Genomic DNA, 16,703 nt, shown 5'->3' on the forward strand with positions numbered 1-16,703 from the left:
AATGGCAGGGAACTAGTGCACACATATCCTCTGCATGGACACAGGCTCCACCAGACGTCATTTACACAAGTTTGAAGATATCATCATCAAGAATGTCCAGACTACAGCAGAGCATCAGGACAAGTGAGTGACCCTTCTGAAACTCACAGACAAAATCCCAGCCCTCTGAGACAGTGTTATTCTCTAAATTACACACGTGGAAACACTTATGGGTGGTGGATTCTCTTGACAGTGGTGATGGTTTCACAAGTGTACACATATGTTAAAACTTACCAAATGTTTTGCTCTAAATATGTGCAATTTATCATGTGTCAATTTTACTTCAATAAAGTTGGGTTTTGTTTTTTTTTTAAGATAGTAAACATTAGATAAGATATAAGTTGTTATTTTCTCTTGGCACCCAAAGCTCCTCAGACATAGCATCAGGCTGACATAGAGATTATCATGTGGAATTGAAGAAATACAGTATTTCACTTAATTCTCACAACTCAGCCAGCAATTGTCCCTGTTCTTTAAATGAGATAATGAGATGAAGTGACTTGCCGTGAGTTTTCCGCCCTGCCCCCACTCCTTAGAAAGCACATCACAAAGCTGTAATCATGGATCTAGTGTGGCACAGGTGTGAGGATTAGCCATTGACGACCACAAATGATCCACGTGGTATGTATGTAGTATCGTTATTGATACCATTTAACTTTGGGGAGGAAGACAGTTAAACAGACGTGTTGGCATTTGGGGAAAGATAAACTGAGAGGCACCCCTGGAGAGGAGGGAGGGATATTCAAGAACAGGGGGCTTGCTATCAAAGGGACCTTCCTAGGGGGAGGGTATAGTTCAGTGGTAGAGTATGTGCTTAGCATGCAAGAGGTCCTGGGTTCAATCCCCGGTACCTCCGTTAAAAAATAAGTAAATAAACCTAATTACCTGCCCCCCAAAAAAACAAAACAAACAAACAAACAAACAAAAAGAGACCCTTCTGGGGGACTCCTATCCCAAGGACCACAGGGTGGGAAAAGACTTTAGCTCTGTGGCTCAGATGGCTCACATCCAGAGACCCTTAGGGTACGACCCCCAGGACCCCTGTGTGGGTAGAGGGTGGGCTTCACTAGTTTCCTTTGATATTGTGATTTATAATAAGATGTATATAGGTTTGGCCTTCATTCTGTTTCTGGCACAAGGCTCCTAAACCTTTGGAGGAGAGGGGGCTGGAGGCTGAACTGATCACTCACAGCCAATGATTTCATCAACCATGCTTATGTAATGAAGTCTCCATAAAAACCCAAAGGACAGGGTTCAGAGAGCTGTGCTGGAGAACACGTGGAGGTGCAGGGACAGTGGGACACCCAGAGAGGGCATGGTGGCTCCGCACCCCTGCCACATGCCTTGCCCTACGCATCTCTTCCATCTGGCTGTTCCTCAGTTATATCCTTTTATGATAAACTGGTGACCTAGTTAGTAGGTACACTGTTTCCCTGAGTTCTGTGAGCTGCTCTGGCAAATTAATTAAAAAAAGGGTCTTGGGAAACCCTGATTTAGTAAAAAAGCACAGGTGAAGCTGGTGTCTAAAGCGGCAGGTGGGGCACTCTTGTGAGATGGGATGCTAACTCCAGGTAGATAGTGTCAGAACTGAGTCAAATTGTAGGACACACCCAGCTGGTGTTGCCTGATGTGTGGAAAACCCACATGTCTGGCATCAGAAGTGAAGTCGTGTTGTAGCAGGGTATTGAGAGCAGAGGAGCCCCCCGAGAGCGGGGTTTTCCTTTACATCTCCTCGCAGCACCCCCATCCCCACAGGCAGCCTGGCGCAGGGACTGCGGTCCCAGATACTCTTCAGTCACAAGTGCCCAAGAGAAGGGTTCCCTATGGGAACAGCGTCCCCCTTCCTCCAGACTCCCCTTCCCCCAAGCTGTGCCCTGGTCACATGTCCAGCCTCAGGTCAGAGGCTGAGCCCTAGGGCACACTTGCCCTCCAACCTGGCCTTCACCTGCTGCCCCACCCCCCAACCCCCGCCTGGCCCCACTGTCTTTTCCCAGCCCAGCCCTTCAGTTTCCCAAGGGATGTGGAGATGCGATTAATCAAAGTGATCCCAGAAATCAGACAGAAGGCCCAGAGTGGACAAGGGCTTGTGGTTCCCTTTTCTGCACCTAGGCATTCCACACACCTACATACAGAAATGGAGATCCACGCATCCTAAGGCATGACACTTGCCTGGGGATATTCACATGCTTATGCAAAATACAGAGAACCAGCCCACAGTAGCCCATAGGCTGAAAACACAACTGACAGATTAATTAATGCGCAACCACTCAATAGCTGTGTGACCTTAAGCAAACTGCACAACTTCTCTGTGCCTCATGTCCGTCTCTGTAACAAGCCGGTAATGATACCCGCTCATGGGATCATTGGAGGATTGAGGAATCTTCACATTTATCTGGTCTTGCATCCCTTTGGCATCTGGTGAAGGCATGGAGCTGCCCCTCAAAAGGATGTTTTCAAATGCCTGAAATAAAATGCATTCAATTTTAAAGGGAAGAAATTTCTTAAAATTATGGTTACCAAAATATTTTTGACAAACACAACCGTGGTAGAGTACTGCATATGCATCATTGTGAGCACTTAGAGCAAGATCTAGTGGAGGAGGAACTGCAATTTCAAAGTAATGGTGAATGTTAACAATATTCTGAGATGTCCGTAATGACTATGGAATATGAAAATAGCCATAGTTTCTAATGGTGACAAAGTTCCAGGTCCAAATATCACTGTGGCTTGTATCCATGTTCCTAACTGAAGAAAGTGCTGAATTTAACTAAAGATGAGTAAAGAAAAATTCAATCCATGGATGCTGGTAAGACCCCAGATTAAGGATCTTTAAATGAATAGATGCTTAGAAAGAATGCCTTAGAACAGTCCCTGACACATAGCAAGTGCTTCCCAAATATTATTATTAATATATATTATTGATAATAGAATTCATTTATGTATAATTAGCACTATAACTATATGATTAAGATATTGTTAATATAATATGTAAATGGGAGAGGAAAACTTCTGGGAGGAAACAAAGTGCCTAAAAATGCCGGTTTGAGCAGGAATGAGCCGTTGCTCCAACTTGAGAGCTTTAAAAGGGGAAGGAAACTCCCAGACCCCTCAGTGTGGACATAAACTGAGAAGGGGAAAAGCAGCCCTCCATTCAGGAGCTGGCCTGGCTGGTGATCACCTAGGCCTGACACCCACAGGTCACAACTGATGTCCTGCTGAACATAAGCAACTTCACAGAACACCCACGACAGACAAGGCGCTCTGGGACTCTGATGAATCAGGGTGGAATCGAGGCCAAAGCAAGACCACTCTGTAATGTCTCAGCACAAAATGACCAAACACCCCACCATCCCTGCTGATACAGTGACTGCTGCTTCTTCACCACTTAGCAGCATTAGCCTGGCCCTAGTTGGCCTTCTCTGCAGGGAGGATTACCAAGATCTCAACCCTAGAATGACTCTCACTTCCCAACAGCATCCAATCAAGAGAAAAATCCCACTTCCTTAAGCTTTCCTCAAAAATCGCCTAACACAAGCCGGAGTCCTATAATCAGCCTCGTCTGACCCTTCTCTTGCTGAGACACCAGGGTTCCCCAGGGTGTGCGTTCCCTCCCTGCAGTGGGTAACGGAGCCCACCTGTTTAACCGCACATGTGCTCCTGATGGCCTCAGACTGGAGGCATGGACAGAAAATTACTCACAGAATGAGGTCCCAGCTCCTTCAGCTTTCAGTCCTCAAACAACTGCAATCTGAAACAAAGTTACAAATTAAATACTAACACACTACAAAACTAATAATTACTACATAACTATAGTAGTTATTATATTGTATTTATATATTCTATATCTTATATAAATATAATTACATAATTATTTTTATTATTAATTCACCCAGGCACTGTTTTATGTACAGTCCTGGCCTCACTCATTCAGGTTCTACAAACTCCCTGTGAAATAAATTCTGTGTCCTTTTAGAATTAGGCTTGACTTCCTGTAACAGGAAAATCAAATAACAGATCTGTAAGACAGTGGCTTATGTAGCAGTTAGTTCTCACTTCCTAACAAACAATCTTACAACTTAGTGGCTTAAACTGACCGCGGATTTGCTTATGACCCTGTAGGTTGGCAGTGTGGTCTGGGCTCAGCAGGGACAGCTTGCCTCTGGGTTTGACACCCATCTGCAGTCCACTGTGCTCAAGGGCCTCTCGCACACGGCTGTTGTCTGGCTGTAGGCAAGGCCACCGCAGGTGAGTGGGCCACCGCTCTCCTCCTCCACAGGCCAGCCCTGCTTGCTCACATGGTGGTCTCAGGGTCCCAGGGGCCGCAAGCCCAGCACACAAGCCCCTCTTACACACTGGCCTCTTCCCGTTGGCCAAAGCAAGTCACAACAGCCAGCCCAGACTCCAGGGATGGAAAGAGAGTGTCTGATGGAGAAGCTGCAAAGTCTTTTTGAGAAGTCACATTGCAAAGGTGTGGGCATGAAGGAATGGGAGGAATTTGAGGCCATTGTTGCTAAAAATCTACCTCAGTTTGTTTTTCTTTCACATCAAGAAGTCTGGGGAGCCAACAGAAAGGGCTCCCAAGGGCCAAAGGTGGAACAATTTGGGCAAAAATAATAGTAATAAAGTTGTGCTGGATTATAATCCAAAGAATAAAATAAATATCCATGAGTCCACACTGAACTAAATGAATGAATAAATAATCAAACAAACAAATAGAAGAGATAAATCTCCCTGCAGAAGAATCTAATTTATGTAGCTGCTCCACCCTGAAGGAGGGAACATCACTCCCCATTCCTTAAGTACTATGCATAGTGACCTTAATCCAAAGAGCACAGCATGGAAAGAGAGGGGGCAAAAAAAGAGTAACTTTACTGGAAGAACCTGACAGTGATCAAAGTTCACCTCCACACTGATCAGTCACATTGATAGGACCTACCCTTGGCAGACCAGGCGGAGGCTGCCACTCTACCTCGGTGACCTCCCTCCCCAAACACATGACCCAGTTAAACTATAAGAAAATCATCAGGCAAATCCCAATTGAGGGACATTTTACAAAATACCAGACCAGCACTCCTCAAAACTGCGAAGGTCATCAAACACAAGAGAAGTCTGAGAAACTGTCAAAGCCAAGAGGAGCCTAAGGAGACATGCTGACTAAATATAATGTGGTGTCCTGAATGAGATTCTGGAACAGAATGGGATATTTGGGGAAATCTGAATGAAAAGTGGACTTTTTGGTTAATAATAATGTCACAATATTGGTTCATTAATTGTGATAAACGTACCATACTAGTATAAGATGTTATTAATAAGAGAACCTGGGTGTGGGGTATATAGAAAATCTCTGTACTATCTCTGCAATAATTCTGTAAATCAAAAACTTTCCTAAAACTAAAAGTTTATTTTAAAAACAAAGTCTGGAAAGATCAGACCAGGCCCAGGCTGGTGCAGCCTCCATGGTGTCATCAAAGTCTTGGATTTCTTCCAGCTTCATGTTGCTTCATCCTACCACATGGTTTCATCCTTGAGGTCCTTCTTGATCCAAGATGGCTGCTGGAGCTCCAGCCTTAATGCCTGAGTTCCACATAGGAAAAGGAAAAAGGGGAAATTGGTTTTCCTCTCAGCTGCATCAGCATTGTCTAAGGATATTTCCCAGAAACCTCACCTAACAACTTCCACTCCTCGGCTACCAGAAGCTGTAACAGAGGCTAGGAATGTAGTGTTTGGGCTGGGTACATTGCCACCCAGGGCAATGACCCAGGGTTTGGTCAACAAAGAAAAAGAAGAGGTAGGAATTGCGTAGGGAATCAGCTGTCTTTCAGGTGCTATTATAATTCCATTTTAGAGATGAAAAAACTGATGTTTATCGAGGTTCAGTGACTTGCCTGTAGTCAGAGGAGGAAGATGGATTTGAACTCAGAAATCATGACTCTTAAGCCGTAACCACTAAGTGATGCTACCACAGCATCAATGTAACAACGTTAACTTAGTGATATGGACGATGTTGCTTTGCTAAACCTGAATTGTCACCAGCAGTGTGAATGTGGGACACTCAACTGTGCTGTCATTTCTTGTGGGTTCATCACAGACTTCCTCCTAATTCCTATTCTACCCACGGTAACATTTCCTTCCCACCCTCTACCACCACATCACTTGACCTTCACTTAGCAGGAATTCATTTTACATATCAAGGCCACCTCTGCCCTTTTCTCACCGCTCCAAGCTGATTACAGTGGTAAAGCATTGTGGTCAAGATCACAGGCTCCAAAGTCAGCCTGAGTTCAAATCTTGGCTGCACTCCCTCACTTGCTGTTGACTTTGTTACGAGTTACCTAACCTCTCCGTGCCTCAACTTTCTCTGTGAAATGGGAATGATAATATTACCTATCCTATAGGGTTGTCATGAGGGTTAAATGAATAATACAATTAAAGTACAAAACACAGTACCTGGACCATAGTTAGTTCTCAGTAAATGTTATTCTTTGATGCCATTGTGACCCCAAATCCAAATACAATCTCAGGTAGGACCCACCTGTGGTCATGCAGATGATTCATGATTTGTTTGTTAACATTTTTAGGATTACCATCAAAATGAAAGCAAACAACTTCAAAATCCTTATGGAGAACTCACTACCCACGACCCCCAGTGCATCCTCAAATACCAGCTTGGGAAACACTGATTTAGAGCAAAAAGCACAAGCTTTTCAGATCTGGCTCAAACTGCCTTGAACTTGTGGTATATAACCTTGGACAAGTCCCTCTTGAGGCTCTCTAGGCTCAATTAGCTCAGCCCCTGAGTGTGATATTGACAGTATTGCTGGGCCAAATGTGACAACTGTTTGGGAAAGGAACTTGTGATTTGTGAAGTGCTTGGGGGTCCGAGGTTTATCTGGGGGAAACAGGACCTGCTGCTAATTAGAACAAGCCTCCTACTGCAGGGACTGTCCCACCCCCAGGGTTGGGATTTGGGGGACCCAGGTACTCTCCAGGATCTGTCCAAAACTTGCTGTGTGGTTTTAAGCCCCTTCTCTTTCTGTCCTCAGTTTCCCCATCTGCTCATTGAGGTCCCCCCAGTCCCAGCCCACTGGACCACACCGAGAGGTTAAGTGATTTGCTCACACAGCCAGTAAGTCACAGAGAACCAGACTTGGAGTCCAGTGCTCTTTCCACACAGAAGCACCCCACAGCTGCCTGCATGGATCAGAAGGGTCACTGCTCCATCCAGAAGGGCCACTGCTCCATCCATAGAGTATCCAACAATGTTGTGTCTCCCCAGTCACCACATCGGCCAAGGGAAATTGGGTGACAAACACTAGAAAGTGACTAGCCGAGGGGCCCAGCAGTGGATTTATGGGAGGGGATCTGCCTGTGTGCCCTTCCTTCAAGTTTCAAGTTCCCAGGAGAGATTCTGGGCTGCCCAGCCTGCAGTCAGGATCTGTTGATACAAGCGAATTACCTGTGGTCAGAGGACCGCGTGCATAATTCAGACACAGCCAGAGGGGACCATTGTGAGACCCACCCCATTTGTGTCTATGACCCACATCCCCACCTCCAGGTGTTTGCACAAGCTACTGCCATCCCTCTAGAGGAAAGCAGGAGATATTTTTCAGACCCTGGAACAGAAATAAATGCATATTTTTCTTTCCCAAAACCTTCCTGTGGGGTTACTGTTTGTAAGTAGTGTGATACTCGGGGCCTGGTTCTAGATGTGTGCAGGGCCCCAGGGCTTGGGGAGAAGAACTAGTTGGGTTTCCACCGCCCCCCCACCCCCCAGAAATGTTTGCAGGTCCAGCCCAGCCCACAAACATTTGTCTCCAAGGGAACCAAACTTCCCCCACCCTGGGAGGCTCTGCCCTATTGCCCCTGTCAGCAGGCGGGACCTAACTCACACACTCAGAGCGGTGATAATGAAGACAATAATAAAACTAGCTGACATTTTTTGAGACACTCAGCTAGGTCTCTGACCTGCATCTCCCATGTCATGAGAGGTGTTATTAATAGTCCATTTTACAGCATAGAAACCTGGGGCTCAGAGAGCTGAAGTGGCTTGTTCAAGGTCACACAGCTGGTAAAAAGTAGAGCAAGAATTTGGACCCTGAAATGGTCAACTGTTGGAGCCAAAAGGGCCCCCAAAACACATCTCAGGCACAAGGTCAATTAGCAGATGGGGAGCCCGAGGCCCACAAGAAGGAAGAGGTTGCGGATGTGCATTTGTGCATTTATGGCGCTCCCACCAACAGTTTCATGTCCCTTAGCTCATTGCCCATTTGGAGGAAGGCATTCTTGCTCCCATTTCACAGACTGGACACAGCAGCTCAGCATAGGGGCATCCCTTGTCTAGAGTCCTGCAGCCAGTGAGGGGCAGAGCTGGGATTCCAGCCACGGGCCCTCTGACCTAAGTCTGTGCTTTGTCCCTCTGCCCTGGGCTCTCAGACTCAGGCCCAGCTCCTGCACCCTTGGGCCCTGCTCTGCTGCGGGGGCAAGGGTGCTACCTCCTTCCTGGTCCCTGCGCCTGGCCTGGCGGGGGAACCTGCCCGAGCTTGCTGCCGGGAGCTGAGGGTATTCAGTGGGTGGCCAGAAGCTGGCTCTCTAGGGGGCCAGTGGCTGGACAGAGGAGGGTTGGCAGAGGAATGGATATCACAGCCTCCTAGGGGATGAGAGGCGGGGCTCCCGGCAGGGCCTCCGGAGCTGGGGTAGCTTCTGCCTGACGTTGCCTCCCTGCAGGGACCAGGTTTCAAGTCCCATCTACTCTCTGGGTTTACTTCCTCATCTGTACATGAGGAGGTTGTACTCAGCGGTTGCTAGGGACTGCTTTAGCTCTGACACTGTAGGATTCTAGTCATCTATCTCTGAGTAAAAAATCGTGACAAACTTAGCAATTAAAAACAACCTTCTTACAGTTTCTATGGCTCGGAGTCTGGGCATGCACAGCACAGCTCAGTTCTCTGCTCGGGTCTCCTCTGGCTGAATTCAGCTGTCACCTGGGCTGTGTTCCTTTGTGGAGGTTCGGGGTCTTCCAGGTTCACTCAGGTGATCTGAAGAGTTCAGTTCCTTGGGGTTGCCAGCCTGAGGTGCATGTTTCTTTGCTGACTGTTGGCTGGGGGTGCCTCTCAGCTCCTAGAGGCCATCTCAGGTCCCCGCCATCCTTCACGTCCCTATTGCCCTCGCCTCCCACATCCAGTGCTTCCCCCGTGGCTTCACCTTCAGAGCAGACCCAGAATCTGACACTCCTCACTCCCAGCTGCCTCAGCCCGAGTCGGCACCTGCATCTCCAGCCAGGACTATTGCAGTAGCCTCCTAGCCGGCCTCCCTATTTCCTCCCTTGCTGCCTTACAGCCCATTCTCCACTTGGCAACCTGGGAGGGGGGTTGTTCAAATACAAGTCTGATCCTGTCCCACCTCTGCTCAGACCCTTCCCATGGGTTCTCAGAGGAAAAACCTATGTCTTCATCATGACCTACAGATACCCACAAGGCTCCCCTCAACTCCTTCCAGCCTCTGCTGAAATGTCACCTGGTCAGTGAAGCCTGCCCTGACCATCCTATTTAAAAGCACAATCCTCACTTCTAAAAAAGTTATACATCCGGGAATGGATATAGCTCAGTGGTAGAGTGCATGCTTAGCATGCATGAGGTCCTGGGTTCAATCCCCAGTATCTCCATTTTAAAAAAAATCAGATTAAAAAAAAGTTATACTTACACTTCATACCAGGCCAGCAATTCCACTCCCAAGAGAAATGAAAATATATGTGCACACAAAGAGTTGTCTGCAAATGTCCACAGCAGGTGCATCTGTAATAGCCGAAAAGTGGAAATAACCCAGATGCCCGTCAACAGGCTGGATGAATAAACAAAACGTGGGGTAGCCAGACCATGGGACACTCATCAAGCAAAAGGAACAAACACGTAACAGCGTGGATGAGTCGCAAATGTATTACACTGAGTGAAAGAAGCCGGTTTCCATTTGTATGAGTTCCAGAAAAGACACATCCAATCTATAGTGCAGGAAGACTGACCAGTAGCTTCCTAAACGGGAAGTGGGGCGGGAGGTGGGGACTGACTGCAAACGTGCATGCAGGAACTTTATGGATGGATAGGAATGTTCTATAACTTGTCTGTAGTGGTGAGCATGCAAATGTATACAACTCACCGAACCGTAGACCTAAAATGGGTCAATTTTATTGTATAGCCATTCTACCTCAGTGAAAACGGAAAATACCCAGAGCCCCGCTCCCCCTTCCTGCTGCTTCCTCCCCCTCTGCACTTCCACTCTCTTGGGGGGGCATTGCCTGTCTCCCCATGGGAGGGGAGGAGGTTTATTTGTTTTGTTCCCTGCAGTATCTTTAGTGCCTAGAAGAGTATTTGGCACATAGTAGGTGCTTAATGAATATTGTATGGATGGATGAATTCAGTCCCTGAAGGCTCAGAACTAGTCCATGGGAATGGCTGTTTTGGTGTCCACACACCCACCTGGAGGTTGCAAGACAAACCCCAGACCAGCAGGGCCTGTGCCACTGTGGGAAGTGTCATCATTCCATTGGGGGCTGTGTCATCACCCGGGCATTTGGATGACGCCATTCCAGGGTGTGTGCCATGCCCACCACCAGGCGGTCCAGCTTGGAACCTGATGCCCATTGGCTGGGGTTTCCTGTGGGTGCTGTGTGTGTGGAAACCCAAATATTACCGTAGAGGGTGGAGCCACAAAACCAAGCCGGGCAGAGCCCAGAATGGGGCCCATGGATGCCCCAGGGGAGTTAGCGAGCTTACTGGGCCTACAAGCCCGATGTTTTTCTGTCTGTTTGAGGTTTCTTGCCGTTTACTTTGTGTCACTTTATTTTAATTATTTTTAATTTAAATGTATTTTAATTTTTTTAATTTTTAAATAATTACTTATATAGCATATATTCTAATTATTTTATATAATTATCTATGTATACTTATTTATATATTATTATAATTATTTGTATATAATTATTATAGTAATAAATACATTGTTTTATTTAAATTTATATCAAAATTCAAAAGAAGTGTGCCTCCCTCCCACCCCTGGCTCCAGCCAGCCAGTTCCCCTCAGGCAGCCAATGTTCAGGGTTCCCTGTGTAACTCTCCACGGAGATTTAAGACCAGCACAGAGGGCTGGGGCACATATTCCGGTTTCAATAAACATAGCACACAGCAGACACTGTCCCACATCTCACTCTGTTCACTGAGCCCAGTGCCCTGCCTGTCTACATCCGTGCGCACAGCGCACCTTTTCAGTGCCTTGTGGGCTCCCATTGCGTGGCCTGGCTGAGCTGATTTAACCACCGCTCCTTGATGGACATTTGCAATTGTTTGCTATTACAAACTCTACCCTTTGTATGGAGTATTTTTACAGTTAAGTAATTACTTGCTCACAGTTAAACAGTGAGAGCATAACAGACTGAATGTTTTCTGAGAGCTTGCTTCTCATGAGAACTCAGAAGCTTTGGCCCCACTGAGCCCACATTCTTGCGGGTGATGCTGGCTGGGACACCTGCTGAATAAATGCCACTGGGTCCCAAGATGCCCAGAAGAATGAGTGCTGGGGTTTCGTGCACCCCTAAACCCACCACCCTCCTCGCCTCTGTGACCTTGGGTACATGGCTTCACCTTTCTGAGACTTTGTTGGAGGACATGATAAATGGCACCTGCTTCACCATGGCACTTACGTACAGGAATGAGCTCCCCTGGGAGCACTGCTTTGTGCTGGACACACCATAGGGGGTTTGGGGCCTCATAGATGCTCATTGGTTTGGTTTGCATGGGTGATTCTTCCAACTGTTGAAATGCTTAAATACTGGCAACAAATTAATTTTTTAAAAACCTAGTCAATACATATAATGTTAGTCCTAATGGTGTCCAGATTTAAGGGATTTGTCCTATTGGCAGACACTGAGATGGGGGACAATGGGGACCCAACAGTCCACTCAGTTAGGTTGCAGCAAAGCTGCGATTGAAACTCAAGGCGTCCTGGATCCATGAGCTGTTAACCACCACAGCCTATCAGAGACCCTGGGAGCTGGTGGTGAAGGGAGGGCACTAGTAGTGAGGTTTAACAATGATAATGCCACACTACACACACACACAGAGGCAGGACAGGACTGTATTCCACCGGTTCCACTACAAACTGCACTAGCTCCTAGCTATTTAACTTCCGATAAGGCAGCTGTCCTCTCTGAGCCGGAATGTTCCCATCAGTAAAGCAGTTACCATGCAGAGTGAAATTAGACACAGACCAAGAAAGAGTTTTGCAAACTGCAAAGGCTGCAGGCACGTAGAGGATTAAGTGATTTAACCCTCCAGAGGACACTGAGGGAGGAGGGAGAAGTGGAGAGGGAGGTGGGGACATCTGACAGGCCCAGTTTGCCCTTAAGAACCTCCCAGGGCTGCCTGGCCCAGCTGTCAGGCAGCCTGATTCTGGCCCAGCGCCAGGCTGGCAGGCTCCAGACAGAGCCTCCTGGCTCCAGCTGGATGCCACGGTGAGGGTAAGGGGCCAACCTAGGGGCTGAGCTAGGCTATTTTCATCCCCAAGAGGGCCAGGGAGAGGGCTCCCTTCCTCTGCCACAGGCCCTAACCCTCCACAGGATGGAGTCTTCCTTTCCAAACCCAAAACCTACCTACAGACCACAGATACCTCACAGCAGAGCTGGGGAAACCAAGGAACAGAAAGGTATGTAACATCTCTAGGTCACTCAGCTGGGGCTTGAAGCCAGGCCTCCTACTTTCCGAGAGCCAGTTCTTTCCAGCACGTCATTCACTCATTTCTCCTCACTCATTCATTCCTTCATCCAACAAGTGTTTGTGAAACACCACCTGTCCCCCAGGGCAGGGGGACAGCCTAAAGCAAAGCAGAGCCCCTGCCTCCTGGAGCTGCATTCTAGTGAGAGACACAGACAAGAAACAGAACATGGCCTTCTTTACTGTAAGCTGGGGGGTGGATATTTTTCTAGCAAGAAAAATAAACCAGGGCAGGGAACTAGTGGCTGTTGGATGCTGAGGGCTTAGTTGCAGAGGGTGCAAAGAGTGGGTGGGTCAGAGAAGTCCTCTCTGAGGAGGTAACACATGGGCAGAGACCTGAATGAAGTGAGAGAGTGAGTCACGCGATACCTGGGATAGGATAGATCTGGCAATGGAAAAAGCAAGTGCAAAGGCCCTGAGGTAGAAATGTGTCTGTTGTGTTTCTGGAACATCAGGGAGGCAGCGGGCTATAGCAGAGTAGGTAAAGGAGGAGGGGGAGGAATAACAGGGATGTAGGTCGTGAGAGCCTTATAGAACACAGTTAGACCTTTGGGTTTTATTTCAGGCTGCCTGGCAAGATAGACCCTCACATTGTTCAAAGGCTCCAGAAGTCTCACAGTTCTGGCCTTTATGCTCCAGGTTCAGCTACATCCACCTCCTCTCTGATCCAGTTACTCCTCCCATCACAGGGCCTTTGCACATGCTAGTCCTTCAATCTAGAATAATCTTTTTCCACCATTATGCCCTCTTCTCCTGGTAAACTCCTACCTACCCTTCACATGTCAGCTCAGATATCTTAAGCTTCCCAAACCTTCCTGGCCAGGTCAGCAACCTCTCCTTCCTTCAAGACCTAATCTTAGTGACCATAAAATTATTGGGATGATCAATTAGTGTCTGTCTGAAACCCAGACTAAGCCTCTCAAGGGCAAGTGTTTTGGTTTATTTTGTTCACTAGTCTCTTCAGAGTGTACCTAGTGCTTGGCACACAGTAGGCCCTAATAAATACATGTTGCATTAATGAAGAAATGAATAGAATAAGCATTTATAAAGACCATCTCATGTGATTCAATTTTATCCAGTTTACAGAGCTCAGAGAGGTGAGGCAACCTGACTAAAATCAGACAACAACTGGTAGTACCAAGAAATACAGATTTTTCTGATTCCAAAGCTGTGAAGTTTCCCCGTTATTTCACCCAGCACATACAGGCTGTGATAAACTGATATCAGCTACAAAATTCCTCCATGCCTGTACTCATGCCCTTTGCAATGTGACTAAGAGACAGAGTCTATTTCTCTACCCCTTGAATCAAGTTTGGACAAATCACTTTAGCCAATGGAACATTGGTGATCATGACCAAAGAAGAGGCTTCAAAAAGCACTAGTACACTGCAGCTTAGCACGAAACCTTGAGAGTCCCATGTGAATGAGCCCGAGCTAGCCTTGTGGAGGTGAACTGAAGCAGCCCAGCAAACAGCCTGCCAACTGCCAGACATGTGAGCAAGGCATTCCAAGACCAGCCAGCCCCGGCTGACTGCAGCTACATGAATGAGCCTAGGTAAAGCCAGAAGTACCCAGCTGAGCCCAGACCAGATTCCCAGTTAATAGGATCATGAACTAATAAATTGTTGTTTGAGGCCATTGGGTCTAGGGTGGCTTGTTACACAGCAAAGGCTAACTGATAGACATACCTGGTGAACACACTATGCAGACAACAACCAATAAGCATGTGCACCTAAATGCACGCAAATGACCTTTCATAGAGAATCTGCTGGTAACCACAGACACTCAAATGCCCCTACACGTCACACACATATATACCAAGCCACCACCCAAACCCTACACACCTCTATTCAGACCACTCTCCTGGCTTCCGATGTAATGTAATGCCAACGTAAATGCCAGTCTGGGACCAGATGGGTTGACATTGCCCAAGCTCTATATTACTGGTACTGCCCAGCCCAGTGCCAGGCATGGAGAAGGACCCAGCAGACTTTTGTTGAATGAATGGAGGAATAAAGTTTAGGGCACAGGACAAGCCAGAAGTTGGCAGCAGTGAGCAGACTGCTGAGGGAGTCTCATGCGTAAATGGTGAGGCCTGGGAGTGGGGGTCACAGCTTCAGTATTTTTTCCTCTCAGGTACCCACGTGGGCAGGGACAGAGAATGGGTGCTCACAAATGCTTAACTTACAAGTTGTACTTGTGCTTGAGATTCTAGTCTTTAAATAGTTTCCACTGTTGTCTTTTAAAGGCAGTGGGGATTCTGAAAAAGCACTTGAAGGTTTTCAGGAAGGAAACTGGAACCAATAAAGTATCTTGTATGTGTAACTATGGGGAAATTAAGGATGGGTTAAAGGAAACTAAGCAAATGAAAAACAAAGCAAGTAGTAGCTCCAGGAAGAACAGAGTTGCACCAGAAAGGAAGTGTAACTGGAAGGAGCAACTTGGCAAGAAATAACATTTATATGGTCACACTGTAAATAACATTAATTAGTCATTCAATGAAAAATTAGGATAAATGTATGTTGAAAGGAGAAGAGGGTGAGAAAAGTTGTCTTCCTTGATAATAATAACTCAGTTTTGACTACTTGGGTGATGTACATTCTTCTAGGCATTTTACATGTTGAATCCTCATAACGATCCAATAACTTCAAGATTCTAATTACTCTCATTTTGCAAATGAGGAAACTGGGGCACAAGGTGGTTAAGTCACTTGCCCGAGGTCATACGGCCATTAAGGGAAAGGATTCAAACCCAGGCGGGCAGGCTGCAGGAGCCACACTGTGGGGACATCAGACCTGAAATTCAGTCAATATTTGTCTAAAATTAATCAAGCAAATGGCAGGAAACCATGTTACTTAGAAATATGGAGGACAGTACCAGAAGAAATAGTTTAAAAAGTTGAATGTGGCTGCTTTGGGGAGCAGGGCTGGTAATGGGAAGGACAGGGCAGGGAAATATTTTTATTAGTAGTTTTAAATTTATATAGATAAATAGATATATCCATGAGGTGGGGAAAGGAACTGACAGGGAATGAAGATGAGGGGGCCTCTCATGGCTCTAGATCCTGATTGGGGTTTGGGGTACAGAATGCACTTGTCTAAATTCAGCAAGTGGTACCTTTAAGGTCTATGCATTTCACTGCATGTAAATTTTACCTCCCACCCTCATGAATAACCAAAAAATATGGAACTTTAGCTAATTATACACATGCTGAAGTGCCTTTAAGGGGAAGTGTACTGATGTTTGCAATACACTTTGAAAAGCTTTAAAAGAATAAGTTACCTTAATAGATGAATAGAGAAATAGATAGATGGAGACTTGCATAACCGCAAATCTAGCAAAATATTAACAACTGTGTATCTAGTAGGTGACATATAAGTGTTCACTGTATAATTATTTCAACTTTGAAGTTTGAAGATTTTCTTAATAAAATGTTGGGGAAAATATACGAATATATTATCTGAAAAATAATATTACATTTTTAAAAATCTGGATAGGGTTTTTGTCTTGGGTCAGGAGGGACCTGTCCGCTCCTCCTGGACACAGGATGTCAGGCAGGTTGGAGTCTCCTCCCTCGGTCCGCTTGAACAACTCATTAGCAAAACCAGAACCATTTCATCACAGACAGGAACAATGCCCCCTTGCTACATCCCATCCTCTGCCAAAAAGGTAAACTGAGGTCTGGTAGGTGGGGATGGGTTTTCCCATGAGTGCATCACATCCTCGTGACAGAAGTGAGCAGCCAGGTTGCCAGTCTCCCAAGCCCACGTGTGTATAATTAGCTAGTGGGAAATAGATCAGGGAGCAGATCTCATCTCTGCCTAATTAGGGGTTAGGCAGCTGGGGCCAGTCTGGCCTAGGGAAGTTGCTCTGGAGGCCAGGCAGCCCCGGGGGACGGAGCAGCAG

The sequence above is a fragment of the Camelus bactrianus genome, chromosome 19 (genome assembly GCF_048773025.1).
Source record: "Camelus bactrianus isolate YW-2024 breed Bactrian camel chromosome 19, ASM4877302v1, whole genome shotgun sequence".
Lineage (NCBI taxonomy): Eukaryota > Metazoa > Chordata > Mammalia > Artiodactyla > Camelidae > Camelus > Camelus bactrianus.